We start from the raw sequence: 10,841 nt of genomic DNA, 5'->3' as shown, positions 1-10,841 counted from the left end.
ATCAAAATCGCTCATCACTCATAATTGTCATTACATCGAAGTATGAAGTGCTTAGCCTCCGTGCCTAAGTTAACCAAATACTTTCATCATGGAGTCAACAGTGAGATAGCCTAGGATGGATTAATCCTTGCACCTTGAGAGATAGTATCAAATAACATTTGACTAAGATCATTCAACATGCATCTTCAAACTTTCGATTCTTTTTCGCGTCTTTCTTTTTCGGGATAAAGTCGGTTACCCTCCACAAAAATGACAGAAAATTTTTGCTTTTTAGCATTTTCGAGTTGCACGATCACATTACAATGCACAAAAGATTCATGTACACATTGAGTCATGTCGTGTCATATCACCTTGATTTGAGTCTAACACATGTGTCATTTCACTTTGAGTCGAGTCAACCTCGAGTCAGTCAAACATATCGAGTCAAGTTTATACCTTGAGTCGTGTCAAGTCGATGAGTCAAGCGACATTAAGCCTTAGGTAAACCCTAAGATAATTAAAGATATTGGAAAAGTTCTATAGTAAAATATAAATACAGGTGCAGCAGAATAGGGAAGACCCTACTCCAGCGCCGGACAAAAACATCTAGCGTCTGGCAATAGTTTTTAGCGCTTGGCGCTAGATCCCAGTGCCTGGCGACAGATTTAATTCTCGGAGCCAGAGATATTTCAGCAGCGACAGAGCTTGAAGCCTCTTAGAACAACAATTTCGAGTTCCTTGGTACGCCAGTTATCCCCTATAAGCAATTTGACATGATTGAGTAGTTGATTTGATTACAACCGCAAATAAGTGATCGACCTAACGAAAGATAGTCTCACTTAGCTTAAAGCGCCTAAGAATTGGCTCATCACGGAGGCACCGACATACTGGTTTTAACGGAAGCAAAGTTCAAGCGAGCTTTAGAGATCGACAAGCGTTGGTCTTTTGGAAATTTTTCTTCGGAATATTATCGCAACAACTAAGGATGACTTCAAGTAAAGTTATTTCGACAGCATTCGCTAAGATTGTGGAAGTTGTCACCAAATATTTGAGAAGATAGCACGAGATGGGCGGTCTTCGACGACATTTGCTAAGATTGTGGGAGTTGTCACCAAAGATTTGAGAAGATAGCATGAGATGGGCGGTCTTCTACGGCATTCGCTAAGATTGTGGAGGTTGTCACTAAGATTTGAGAAAAAATTTGAGAGGATAGCACGAGATAGGTGGTCTTCGACAGCATTCGCTAAGATTGTGGAGGTTGTCACCAAGATTTGAAATTTTTTTTGAGAAGATAGCACGAGATGGGCGGTCTTCGACGGCATTCGCTAAGATTGTGGAGGATGTCACCCAAGATTTGAGAAGATAGCACGAGATGGGCGGTCTTCGACGGCGTTCGCTAAGATTGTGGAGGTTGTCACCAAGATATGAGAAGAGTAGTTCATGATGAGGCGGTCTTCGATGACTTTTGTTATGATTGGAAAGGTTGTCACTGTGATTCAAGAAAAGGCTCGAGATGTAGCAACTTTGATCGACGGCGTTCCCTAGATTACAGAAGATCGTCAAAACAAGCGGCAAGATGGCGTTCCATGGATTGTGGAAAGTTGTCAAAAAGCAACTGAAGGTGATTTCAAGAGAAATAATCTTCGATAGTATTCCATTGGACGTGGAATATTATCAATACGGATGAAGATTGTTTCAGGAGAGATACAATAGTATTCCCTTGGACGTGGAATATTGTCAATGCGGATGAGGATTGTTTCAAATGAAACAATCTTCGATAGTATTCCCTTGGACGTGGAATATTATCATAGCGGAGGAAGATCGTTTCAAGCGAAGAAGTCTTTCATATTGGAAGCAGTTACAGGCGTAGCAGTTTTCAAGCAGGATGGAATTCTCTAGCTTGCAGGAGGTCATCAAAACAGTAATACAGAAACAGATCGGTTGCTTTCAGAGACGTGTGCTCGACGGTGCAAGATACGCGTTTCTTAACTCTTTTATCTATTTAACTAACACTATTTTTGCAGGTATCGGCGTTACAAGAGTGGTTTAGGATCGCAGAACGTTCTGAATCATTCTCCGTCCCTATCGATACTTTGACTTTTGTTTTCGAAACTCGCGTTTCTCAAAAATCAGTCAAAATGGGGGCTTCTGTAGACACCCATTTGTGTCTCCCCAAAACCAAACCCAGTGATGAGTACCTTTTACATTGAATCATAATCGAATGAAGCGATAGTGTAGAAAGTTTAGTGTTGCGGATAGTTTTAATTTCTTTTCTCTTCTCTTAGTTTTTTGAAAACTTATTTTAAGAAAACTGCCAATCCAGTTTGGTTGGTCCATGAGAAGGGTCCAATAGTAGTGTAGTTGTATGGGGCTTGACAAGAGCTTTCCAACGATATATTATAAGCCAATTCCGAGGAATATTGAGGAAGTTATGGCCAATTTACTAAAACTGAGCCCGGTTTGTGCCTTATATGCGGCCCAATGATCTAGGGAGGGCCTAATGATTTATCATTCCTAATGCAATTAGGAATGGTTTTAGTCTTCTAGATTCTTCTAGAAGGTTCTTTACATTCTTAATTCAATAAACATTGATAAATTGACTTTTGTTGACTTTTCAGAGTTTTAATTAAAACCAAAGATCATTTTTTTAGGGAAATACGATTTTATCCTCCTGTACGGCAATTTTTATCTGATTTTAAGAAAACGCATAATTTTCCAGATCAGCGCCAAACCCCAGCTACGTGCGCCAAACTCTGTTTTGATATTTTATCTTTTTGGCTGATTTTCTCTATAAATAACGTATTAAAAACTCCATTTTCGATAACCAGTTTTCACCTACAACTAGTTTCAACCAGTTTTCATCAATTCTCTCTCTATTTTCACGAACTCTCATCAAGTTTCTCTTGATTACTCTCTCTCTCTCTTTCTCTTTTTCTAAACTAGCCTTTTACATACAAAATTCTGCATTCATTAGATCTAGATACACCTAGACGTATTCGAAGTTGCCTTCTCCCTAGACGTGAAAGGTTTAATTTCCGAGGGTTTGGTCCCAAATCTCTTTCAATTATGATTCCTAGTATCATGTCTAGGGTAATTTTAATATTAAGTATGATTGTTATGATGCTTCCTATGTTCTTCCTAATACTTATGATTGTTAGTATCATGTTAGGGCTAAAGATTTGATTTTTATTGCTTAGTGACATGCTAGGGTTTGTTATTAATCTTGTTAGTATCATGCCTAGGATCTTGCTATTATTATGCTTTAACATGATTATTTTTATTATAATTATTATTATGATAATTATTATTATGATTATTGTTTTGATGATTATGAATATGATTATTTTTATAATATTATGATGATTATGTTGCTTGATGGTATTTATTGTTATTGCTTGATCACGCCTTTTATGCATGTTTAAAGGGAATTGGTACTTGTAATCACGCTTAATAAGATAATTAATAATCTTGTTTGGGTTAATTATGATTATAATTTCAAGTGATCGCCAATAATAGATTTATTAGTGCATTTATATTCAACCAACATAGATTAAATAGGTTTAGGGTTAATCCTATTGATTGTATGTTAGTCAAAAAGCGCACATGAATACGATCAGAATAAAGTAGAGGCCTATTATTAGGGCAGGTTCAATCTCTTTTAGGTTGGATTTGTACCTTCATCCCCGAACCTTTATTAGGTTCAAGACCTTATGGAGTTGACGATCTCTTGGATCGTTAAGGGGTGTAACCTTCACCCTATGAACGGTTTACAAGTTCCTAAAACTTGTTGGTGACTCTTTTTCTCTATCTTCTTCCCTTTTGGACGCCACCGTACTTTAGTGTATGATCACAGTGGGGTTCAAGCTAGGGGATTAACGCTTGAAATTATTCCCCACAGTGTCCTGCCGATTTTACCTCTGTATTTTGCCTTTGGTTTCCTTATCTACAGTGGTCTTCCTATATTGCCCTTCATTTTATTTGCATGTGCACATGGGTGGTCCTCTTTTCCCTTGCAGCGACACATGTTTCCCTCTCTTCTCCTACTTCAATTCTATATTCTTCCATGCTCACCTAATTCTCTCTCCTCTTTATGAAGAACGGAATTTCTCAGCAAGACATGATTCTCCATTAAAGAATAAAAGCCGCTTTAATGAAGAACGGAATTGCTCAGCAAGGATTGTGGTCTGGTGCCGTCTTCTGAAGAATCACTTAGAAGAGAATCCGTCATTCACAAACACAATGAGGTAATGTTTTGTTTTGAATCATCGAAAATTGATTTCACAATGTGGGTTGTTCTTTGATTTTTTCCTGAATCCTCCGAGTAAGTTTACTTCTTCAACGATCTCGATTTTATTCTAAATTTTACTCTTTTTTGAAACAATTGATTTCACCAATTTTGGAAAAACATGCAAATTTTAGGTTCCGATTGAATTTACTCATAACAGTAAGAGCGTGAAAAAAGACTAATGTACTGCGATTCTGGAGCACAAGAAATCGCCGAATCGATTGGTTCTTGATGAAGCCGTCTTGTTGTTGCCATGCAACCTTATACTATGGAAAAGCTTCAGCTCTTTCGTGGTGATACTGTATTGCTCAAGGTATAATCTTGTTATTGTTGTGATTCATGGTGTTATTAGGGTAATTAGGGTTCCTTCTGTAAAAAAAATAAAGAAGGGTAATTAGGGTTCTTGGTGCAGTGATCTCTTTATATGAATTGATTATAGCTCCATTATTGAATATATATTTTGTTGAATTATAGATCAATGTGAAAAAATTGCCACATCTTTTGTTTGTGTAGGGAAAAATTGCCACATCTTTTGTTTGTTTGGGGAAAAATTGCCACATCAAATGCTGGATTTTGTACTAGGAATGTAATGATCAATGTATTCTTATTTTATATATTGATGCTTAAATTGGAAGAGAGGCTGAATATTGATAGTCATCTGATTCATTATGTTGTGTAATTGATTGCTTGCGTGATATATGTTCGTTGTAAGCATATACATTAGTGATTTATCCCCAATTTTTGTACTAGAAATGTAATGATCAAGTAATTATTACTAATTAGTGTCTTCAATCATTTTATACAATGGATGACAGCAAGAAGAGGGATATATAGTTCATTTTGAGATCCCTGTTGGGGAAGGTGTCAGCAAGGATTTACAACTTTAAATCAATTTATCATCCAAAGATAAATTGTAAAAAGTTTTCTATCATTTTATTTCGCTTAATATAACACATCCTAACGTTTACTCCTGTCCGAAAATAAATAGTCACATTTACAACTTTAGGAACGCCTTAGGTATAACAAAAAATTAAAGAAAAAAAATTATGCGTTTTGTTTCATTTAAGCATACAAAGAATTAAAGAAATTATTTTAACTGATCCTTTGCTTTGCTTGTGCCAGGTAAGTGACAGAAAGTCAATCACAGAAAGTGAGGTCTCACAAGCAAAAATCCTTGCAAAAGCAATTACACCTCAAATATTATGAATATGAAGCTTTGAAGTAGGTAATTCTTAGATCACCTCGCTGGCTGCAAAAACCTAAAACCAGCAAGCGGGATGTACGACCGTCGACTATGATGGGAATAATGTGAAACTCGGGTGATTATACATTATTTAAACTTTGATTTTAGGGTGACATGTAAGATCATACACTCACGGCTCACACCCGTACTTGAATTTACAAGATAGGGATTATTCATGGACTTTTTTTGGGCAGTAATTCTTGCACCTTTGTGACACATTTTGGTATCGAAAAATAAAAATAATGCTAGAGAGAATGAGACCACTTAAGAAAAAACAATTAAGAAGAAAGACCACTCATTTAAGAAAAGAAAGATTACTTAAGCAGAACGATCACCTAAGAAGAAAAGTCACTTGAGAAAAGAAATATCATTTAAGAAAATCAAGAGACTAATTAAGAAAAGGGTAATTAGGAAAGTTAGCTTGAGAAAGAAAATTAAGGCAATTTTCTTATTAGGATAAGGATAAAGTGATAAAGAGACCACTTAATCTTTTATACGAAGTACTATAAGATGTTCAGGTACTAAAAATCGTGTCATGAAAATTACTTCCTCCATTCTTAACCAAATAAATTTGTTGAATTTCCATGCTTTTGATGATGGAATTTATTTCCCACAAATTGAAATTTTATGGGAATTTACACTTCCCTAATGAACCAAATGACCCCTTAAAGTTCACACTAGCAGTCTTCTTGGATTTATTTTTTATTAATATCAAAATTTTATTATTTTTTAGTGCATGGAATTAGATATGTACATTTTAAAACACGTCTTGGGGACCGTGAAAAATTAAATGAGACAAAAAAATGCGGGCGGAAGAAGTGACACATATTAACATTTTAAAGCCCGACCTCTCTTACATAAGACATCACAAGAACAAGCTATCTATGCTATAATAAGATAAAAACCTTTAAATAATTGTCCGGCAAATATAACTTATAAATTGAATTACATAACTTGTTCTATGCCATAAAAAAGTGTAAAACTATACACTTATTTTACTTTTTAAACTTTCCAATCTTTCCAAATTCACTCACACTTATTATTACAAAAAAATTTAACAATCAAAATAACCACTTTATAACAATTCCTTAATAAATCACACTCCTATTTTTCGCCTTTCATAATCCGTCATTAGCAATTTGTATTTACAAATTTCATCAACATTTTCACTTCAAACTCATAACTTTCAAGAACTACGAAAATGAAAACCCCCCACATTGTCACAACTCTAACCACGAATGACACATTATACTACAACTTAGCAACGCGCGCGTAGCGCACGCTTACCGCCCTAGTGATAAATAAATATTAAGCCCTCCTCTAGATCATTGGGCCGCACATAAAGATCAAATCGGGCCCAGTTTACTAATTTGGCCATAACTTCCTCATTATTCATCGGAATTGGGCTTATAATATATCATTGGAAATCTATTTTGGAACCCGACCCAACTATGCTATCATTGGACCCTTGCCATGAACCACAACAATCTGGATTGTCTGTTTTCTTAAAAATAGGTTTTCAAAAACAGAGAGAAAAAATTAAAAACTAGCCGCAACACTAGACTTTCCACACTTTCACTTCATCCGATTATGATTCAACGTGAAAGGTACTCATCACTGGGTTTGGTTTTGGGGAGACACAAATGGGTGTCTACAGAAACCCCCACTTTGACTGAGTTTGGAGAAACGCAAGTTTCAAAAACAAAAGTCAACGTATCGAAAGGGACGGAGAATAATTCAGAACGTTCTGCGATCCTAAATTATTCTTATAACGCCGATACCTGCAAAACTAGCGTTAGTTAAACAGATAAGAGAGTTAAGAAATGCGTATCTTGCACCGTCGAGCACACGTCTCTGGAGGTAATCGATTGTTGCGATTGTGATAAACTTTCGCAAGCTAGGGAATGCCATCCTACTATTTGTTTTGACGATCCTTTGCTGCTACATCTCAAGCCTTTTTCTCGAATCATAGTGACAACCTTTCCAATCATAGCAAAAGTCGTCGAAGACCGCCTCATCATGAACTGCTCTTCTCGAATCTTGATGACAACCTCCACAATCTTAGCAAATGCCGTCGAAGACTGCCCATCTCGTGCTATCTTCTCAAATCTTGGATGCCAACCTCCACAATCTTAGCGAATGCCGTCGAAGACCGCCCATCTCGTGTTATCTTCTCAAATCTTGGATGACATCGTCCACAATCTCAGCGAATGTCATCGAAGACCGCCCATCTCGTGATATCTTCTAAAATCTATTGGTGACAACTTCCACAATCTTAGCGAATGCCGTCGAAGATTACCTCCCTTGAAGTGATTCTCAATTGTTGCGATAATATTCCGAAGAAAACTACCAAAGACCAACGCTTGTCGATCTTTAAAGCTCGCTTGAACTTTGCTCTAGCCAGTGCGTCGGCGCTTCTGCTGCTTGTAAACCAGTATGTCGGTGCTGTGAACCATTATGTCGGTGCTTCTAAACCAGTATGTCGGTTCCTTTGTGATGAGCCAATGCTTAGGCGCTTTAAGCTAAGTGAGACGATCTTTCATCAGGTTGATCACTTATTTACGGTTGTAATCAAATCGACTACTCAATCATGTCAAATTGCTTATAGGGGATAACTGGTGTACCAAGGAACCCAAAATTGTTGTTCTAAGAGGCTTCGAGCCCTGTCGCTACTGAAATATCTCTGACGCCGCGATTTTGCTTCGTCGCCAAACGTTGGGATCTAGAGCCAAGCGCTGAAATCTATTGCCAGACGCCAGATGTTGTTTTCTGGCGCTGGAGTCGGGTCTTCCCTATTTTGTTGTTGCTGCCGCTGTTGCTCGGTTTTGCTCTTAACTTTGAACTTGGTTGTTTCTTTTCAACCAAATCTGCTCAAATCTTATGTAAATTAAAGATCTTCATCTCTAATTTACCGATCAATGTAACTCCTCTTATCTTGGAGGAATATCCTGTGTCATATTTGCAATTTTTTCGAAAAAAATTCGGGAATGTCCTCGCTTGCTGGGATGCACCTGCATTTACATTTTTTACTATAGGAATTTGCTTATCTTTCTTTAGGGTTGACCTAAGGTTTAGTGTTGCTTGACTCATTCACTTGACATGACTCAAAGTGAAATGACACGTGTGACTCATGACTCGTGTGTGCATTGTAATGTGATCGTGCGACTCAAAAATGCAAAAAAAAAAATCCGTCATTTTTGTGGAGGGTACCGACTTTCTCCTGAAAAAGAAAGACGCGAAAAAGAACGAAGCGAAGTTTTTGAAGGTGCATGTTGAATGAGCTTAATCCGTTAACGTTGTCTCTCACAGTAAAAGGATTGTAACATCTTGGACTATCCTAGTTGACTCGATAATGAAAGTATTTAGGTAACTTAGGTGCGGAGGCTAAGTACTTCATACTTTGTGATGTAATGATGATTGATGTTGATATGACAAGGCATGCTTTAGCGTTATGTTAAGATTTCATGGCAAAGGGTTCTTAAGGTGAGGTATATTTGGTCATGTATTTGTGATGTGTGTGATAGTGACACTAAGCTAGGTTGCAAGGGCTAAGTGTGTGGGAAGATATTATTTCATGAAGAGTCAAATGATGGTGATTCTTAGGCTAGGCAAGCTAATGATATAGAGATCAAGCCCCCAAGTCTAGCTCTAAATGAATAGGGATGAGCACAAGGGATCCCTTGATATGATCATGGTGTGAGTGTGTGAATGTGAATATAAATTCATGTTTATTACGGCCGCACCCTTTTGTGAGGTTGCCTACGTATCCGTTAGGAATCAGGCCGAACGTAGCTCTAGCTGAACCTCGCACAAGTGTGTGTATAGCTCAAAAAGGTCTTTTTAAGGGTTGTAACGTGATTAGGCTAAAGGTTGAAGAAGGAAGGGATAAAAGCTCAAGACCCTAGATAAGCCCCACAAGGTGTGTAACCTTGCTTTTGAATCTTTATATTTTAATGCTTGAGGCTTTCTACTCTTTTTTAGCTATCTCTTTTGCTTTAGCATTTATTTTATTTTTATAAGTGTGGGCAATCCCGATCATGCGGTCTATCATTCACTTCACATTCATGTTTCCCGGGCACGGTACCGAGCACTCGATAAAAGACGCAATCTGAGACGTGTTCATATCAAAGACATGTTCATGTCAAAGACATTGGAACACTTGCCCTTTTTGTACACTTTTGTTTATTTATTTATTGCTATTTTAATCTTTTGAATCACTCAAGCTTTTGTTCTTTGAACATTGCATAAGTTACACACCATCCCATCCCAAGGATATTTAGATGTGGGTTGAAGAAAGAAAGTTTTATCGTTAGACGAGGCTCAAAGTGGTTTATCAAAAAATGATTGTATATTTGAAGGATGAAAGGTAATATGATGTGGCTACAAGGGGTGCCTCAAATCATTGGTATACCTTATGCTTAGTTTGACATGGTTTTTTTTTTTAATGCAATGCAATGTAATGAAATGATCATATGTAAGGAAATAAATGCTCATTTTATTAAAAAGGGGAAAAGAAAAAAAATCTACAAAATTAATCTAAGGGAAAAGAAAGGTGCCTATGCTAGACTTATTAGGGAAAGGGTAAATAAAGAATAGAAAAGGAGGTCACGAAATCTTGTCGTTGAAGCTCGCCTATTTTCTTGTGTTGTTTGCTTTATCATCACTCGCTCTTCTTGTTAACTGGAGGCATGGGAAGCTTGTTATTATCAATCAAATGTTGAATAGCCTCCTTTAGCTTCCAACAGCTCTCAGTAGCATGGCCCCTACCTTGATGGTACTTGCAGTGTTCATCTGAATTCCAACTAGGCAATCTTTTTTCAGGTGCGGGAGCTTAAATAGGTCCAATGGGAGTAATGAGTCCCTTAGCATGGAGTCGATCAAAGGCAGTATCGTAACTCATCCCAATGGGGGTGAAGTCTTTCCTTAGTTGCTTCTTAGATCCTTGGTTATCCATGGCTAAAACTTCACTGAAATCAAAGGTACTAACATTGTTACTAGAGTGGGCGTTTTTGGAAGAAGGATTGTCATTCTTCTTTCCTTTCCAGCCACCGTGGTTACTATTGTTAGTAGCTTTTTGCTTTGCGAGGTCATCTTTGATCTCGATACCTATGTCATAGACGGCTTTGAAAGTATTCAAGTTGTGTTGATATTTTAAGTTCTTTGAATACTTTTCTTGGAGATTCTTGATAAACATCCTCACAGACTCTTTTTCGGTGGGGACCTCAATCATCTTAGCGGAAGTTTCCCTCCACTTATTAAAGAAAGAAGTAAAGCCTCCATTCTCTTTTTGTCTTAGCATTTCAAGTTGTCTATAATCAGTTTTGACTTGAATGT

At 37.2% G+C, this 10,841-nt stretch overlaps 1 long non-coding RNA gene across 1 annotated transcript; it reads left to right on the top strand.

Annotated features, from left to right (window-relative positions):
• Nucleotides 1–4,044: 4,044 nt before the first annotated feature.
• Nucleotides 4,045–5,683, top strand: LOC110692633. The gene is made up of 3 exons (XR_002505502.1): nucleotides 4,045–4,223; nucleotides 4,399–4,577; nucleotides 5,387–5,683. It is a non-coding gene; the product is annotated as an uncharacterized LOC110692633 (long non-coding RNA).
• The last annotated feature ends 5,158 nt before the right edge of the window (nucleotides 5,684–10,841 follow it).

This window comes from Chenopodium quinoa, unplaced genomic scaffold (genome assembly GCF_001683475.1).
Source record: "Chenopodium quinoa cultivar QQ74 unplaced genomic scaffold, ASM168347v1, whole genome shotgun sequence".
Taxonomy (NCBI): domain Eukaryota; kingdom Viridiplantae; phylum Streptophyta; class Magnoliopsida; order Caryophyllales; family Amaranthaceae; genus Chenopodium; species Chenopodium quinoa.
This window is presented reverse-complemented; position numbering and strand designations above follow the sequence as displayed.